The following is a 4,914-nucleotide window of genomic DNA, read 5'->3' on the forward strand; positions in this document are numbered from 1 at the left end:
TCAGGACTCTAGTGACAGCAGTGGGATCTGACCTCAGCAGGATCACAGGGGCAGGAGGGACTATGTGAGCTGCTCCACTGACTCCTTCTGTAAGTGATCAAAGTCCATCTTTACATTGAGTGCCTTTGCTCCTCCCACTGTAAAGCTGTTTCTGTTCCTTGTTCCTCTGAAGGTTAGAAACAGATGTCTAGTTTCCAGCCCACATGTCCAGCATGGATCAGTTGTGCTCTTCATTCTTGTCTGCTGGCTCTTTTGTTGCTGCATTGCGCTGCCTCCTTCCCCAGTGTATTTTAGAGTGCTCATATCTCCTCCCAGCCTTTGTTTCCTTAGGCTGAGCAAGTTGAGTTTGTAGAGACTCCTCTCATAAAATAGGCTTTCTGTCCCTCTTACCATCCTAGAAACTCTTCTCCACGCTTGAATGCATTTTTTTTTCTTCACCTGGAGGACGGTCTGGAGAATTCCAACAAGGTCTTGCCCGTGCACTGTTCAGTGGCATTAAATGCTTCCCTGTCTCTATTCATTGGTACTTCTGATAACCCCTGCTTGACATTGGCCTTTTCAGGAGGTAAGTCACACCCATGGCACAAAAACACCTCTGAGAGAGGTCTTGTCCCTCCTGGGTGCCACACCAATGAGCTTCTGCTTGAAGTGAGGAAGTTTGATTACAAGCACCCAGCTGTCAAAGTCGGTAATACCGTATTTCTTCCACTGTGACATTGTTCTTCTTATTTTCAGTTTATAAGCACAATCCTTCCTTTTCCTAATGGGGTCACTAAAGAAAATATCAAGTAATGGTCATCCCAAGGTGATTTTATGAGGGCCTCTACCAATGATCTTCTCTCCAGCTCCTCCTTGCTCAATCCCTCACCCACTTTGCTACCCTTGTGCTCCCAGCACAGCTAAAAATATCCCATCTGACCCTGCATCCAACTCTTTACTGAAGTCTGGAAAATGGAACACTGTGTGATAACTTTTCCTTATCATTTGTTTCTCTCTCACAATTATCAGTGAAGTCTCTGAGTGTCCCTGTATTAGTCCAAGATGCTTGTTAATTCAGTACGTTTTTCTGGAGCGTGCATAAATCTCCGTGGTGCACCAGGGCCATCCATCAGCCAGCTCTGTGTTTACACAATCCCCAGCACAACACTTTCCCCAAAAAGCTTATGAACTCAGCCTGGGCCACATATTCAAAGATGTTGTCAAGTGCTAAGTGAGACTTCCAGGAGTAGTTTCCTCTTAACTTCTCTCTGACATTGGCATCCGAAGCCCACAGCAGTTAATGCTGTGCTTTGAAAGCAAGAGAAGGTGCAATTTGTTGGCCACCAGTGCCCCTGGGCTTTCTGGTTTGGTATTTTATTTTGTGGTGAAGACTTCCAGGCTTCTGAGCACAGGCTCCTGCCTTCCTTGCCAAGGATGCTCGTATGTATGGCAAACATTATGCTGCTTTGTGTGAAGTCTGACGGCTTTCACACAGCCTCTTTTTCTTCCACCCCTGGATAGCTTCTCCTCATCCTGGAAACCTGGGGAGGCTAAACACATTTAATCCTCTTCAGGAGGACATGGGCAGAATGAATGCTGGCTGTTAAGGTGCTCCTGTGTAGCTGGTTCACCATTTCTACCCTCAATTGCTAATTTCCCTTTCTACCCACTTCTACTTAAAGGTGCTAATTGTGTGGTGGATACTCAACTTCCCTGACCCACAGAGCAGCAGCATCACTTCTGATCCTTTTAGCTCCAGCTAAACTAATAGAGGGATCTGTGTCCTTAGCCTGATTCCAACTCCTATGTAAGAAATTCCTTATTAAATCCACAGAAAAGTAATTTCCTAGTGGTTAGACTTTGGGCTGTTCAGGGCAGCAGTCACTTCTGAGAAGTTACGCACATCTGATGCAAAATTACAAAAATGTGTGTTTACCACAGTGACCGAGGGGGCTGAGAAGCTCAAGTTAATATTTATATTTGACATTGAACCCTATGCACAAATACTGACTTTGGCTGGGTGTAGCACCCCAGTTTATTTTAAAATCCTTTTATATCGATGGTCCAGGTGTGGGGAATTACCCCTGCGCTCTTGGCACTCCAGGTTTTGGAGGTCTCACCACTCTGAAGAGGCTCCTAACAGGGTGCTAAGCTCAGAAGTGCATCTCTGAGCATCCCTGGCCAGCTGCTCTGTGGAGGTTACAGACTGATGGACTGTCAGTTTGGACTGTTGTCTGTTTTCAGGGCTGAAACAAGGAAGCAGGAGTAGCTGTGATGCTGTTGGGGCGAGGGGAATGTCAAGCTGGTGCAGAGGGGTAACAATGCTCCATCTATCTCATCCCAATATCTCCATAGCTGACATGAAAAGGGTGCACTGGAATCATTTGCTCCAGAGCTCCCAGCACAGGCTGTGTCACCCAGATTTGCCCAAGAGGTTTGTGCCCTATCTCCCAGCCCCCTGAGCCTGCCTGCCCTGCCTGTCATGCACTGGAAGCATCTGCAACCAGTGTCTCTTTACAAGCTTTTTGTCATTAAAAATACACATGGTGAGGGAAGGGGAGAGGTGGAAAGAAGTGGGTTAACAGGATCCTCTTGAGAGTGCTCTCAAATAAGCACACATTTGGCATAAATGAGAAAGTGGCATCTTCTGGATGCAAGGGTAGGAATTCCTTCAGGTGGATTTACCACCAGCTGAACATCACTGTGGAGTTCAAAATATTTAGCTGGAATAAGTTTGGTTTAAAAGCTTGTGCTGTAGATTCCTGTGTGAGCCTAGAAATTTAGAAATTTACTCTTTTTCAGTCCAGCTTGCTGGAGTTAAGGAGAAGTGCTAAATAACTTGCTCAAGGCTGCCTTGTGAGGACATGAGAGCCCAAACTCCATTAAAAATCCCCAAATGCTCAGTGGGATGTGCTGCCTGTGAATTTTGAGGGCAGCGGGACAACTCACTGTATGAAAGAAATACCCCAGCCAGGCACTTGTCATTTAGTTTGACTGTCTTTTCAGCCCTGACTGCTGCCACTGGTTCCTGTCTTGGTGTGTTGGTGTCTGGAGGCGTCAGCAGGGAAGTGCTGCCTGCACGATGCAGCATCCCGAAAGCTTTGGCTGGATCAGCCCACCAGTGGCCACAACACTCCTGCAGGAGCCCTCCATGAAGGAAGAGACACCAAACTGTGGCTCCAAGGGTGTTTATTATGCTGGGAATGCTCACCTCCCAATGGGTGTACGTATTGAATGAAATCACGCTATGCTTGGGTTGCCAAGTTTTTAACATGTGACTTTGAAAGCGTCATTTGCTGAGGAAGGAAGGTTTCCCGTGGAAATTGATAATGAAGGATATAGTAGGGTTTTGCAAAGAAAACAACTTTTGCTATGAAAACAGCAACGCTGAAACTTTTTTGAGGAGATAAATTGCTTTCTAAAAATGGGCCACAGCTCCTTGGTGTTTCCACAATATTTTACTCTGTGCCTATGGTGGCTGTTGCTCTGCTTAACACAACAATGTGGAGGTAAGAGAAGCACCTGTGGCAGAAAACAGGAGATGGACCAGGAGCATCTCCTGAGCCAAAATTTCAGTGCTTTCTGACTTTCTCTTCTTCTTCTCAGGTTCTCCACTGATCTTGTCCCCAAACACAGTGTATTCTTGTCCCTGTAAGCACCATTGCCATGAAGTTTTGGCAGCAACTGCATACCAGGTCTCTGTGCTTACCAGACCCCACAAGCACTGCTGAGCTCCTGTTCCCACACAGATTCCCAAAGCAAACGTTACTGCTATAATCTAAAAGAGCAAAAAAATGTTTGGAAAACAGCAGATGCAATGGGAAAATGACACTTCCTACATGTGATAATTGTGCAACCTTAACTCTGCCCTTGGAGTATGTCTGCGTCTTGCTGTATTGTTCAAGGAACTTGTGTGGCTTAGAAAAAAGTCATTGGAAGTCTGTTTGGAAATTAAAGTAGTTGGTGGAGGTGCCAGCATGGGTTAAACTACCTGTGTGGGGATGAGGGGGCTGGATAGAGTAAGTGGATTACATGCAGCTATTAAACACGGGAGGTGAGTCTGTCAGCATGGTTTCACTGTTAAAATGGGCATCGGTGGACGGGAAAAACCCTCTGTGGCTCGTGCATGAGTCCAGATTACTAAAGCTGTAATGCACAAACCATCGTTGTGTTGCCTCCTGCCATGGTAAGTGCCTATCCTGCGCCTTAAGCCGCTTATATTGGTTTGCTTTTTAGTAACAATTTTCTTTATTTTTTCCTTTGTATTCAGCCATAGGTCAACTTTGCTCAGACTGTCTCCACACTCACCCTGCAGCCCCGCTCACCACGCTCTCAGGTACAGCCTTGTCTGGGCTGTGCCTTGCCTGGGGTTTGCTCCTCACTGGTGGGAGCTGTTAGGTTGGCTTAGTCACCACTGAGAAATTGGGAAAGCACGGTGAAAAAACGTCTGCCCTGCAAGGCGTGTGGCCGAACCAACTTTTGTCTTTACCCATTGTTCCTTGCCCCGTCCTCTCTCAGGCTTTTGGTGGCCCCCAAATCCTCCCTCCACCAATGCTGAGGAACTGTCCCTGAGTGAAAGGGGGTCAGCAATGACGGTGACAGCTCATCCTTGGCATGTCCAGCCTGCCATCCCAGCGCTTCCACAGGCCCCAGCGGGGAACCTCGGGGCAGAACTGCTGCTTCTGGGAAATGCCACCGTTTGGGAAATGCCACTGTTCACCACCTTAGGAGTTTTGCAGAACCACAGCTCGTGCTTGGTGGAGTCGACAGGTCACTGAGGGATCTGTGGGAACGTTTCTGGGAGCAGCACGACGGCAGCGCCGCGGGCCAGTGACATGACCCCGGGCGGGAAGGCAACTCGTGAAGGTGGCGGCCGAGGCACTCGTGAGGGCAGCGGGGGCCCGGCCCCGAGGTCAGGGCATGGAGCAGGAGTTG

The sequence above is a fragment of the Manacus vitellinus genome, unplaced genomic scaffold (genome assembly GCF_001715985.3).
Source record: "Manacus vitellinus isolate BGI_N305 unplaced genomic scaffold, ASM171598v3 scaffold_14_pilon, whole genome shotgun sequence".
In the NCBI taxonomy this organism is placed as follows: Eukaryota; Metazoa; Chordata; class Aves; order Passeriformes; family Pipridae; genus Manacus; species Manacus vitellinus.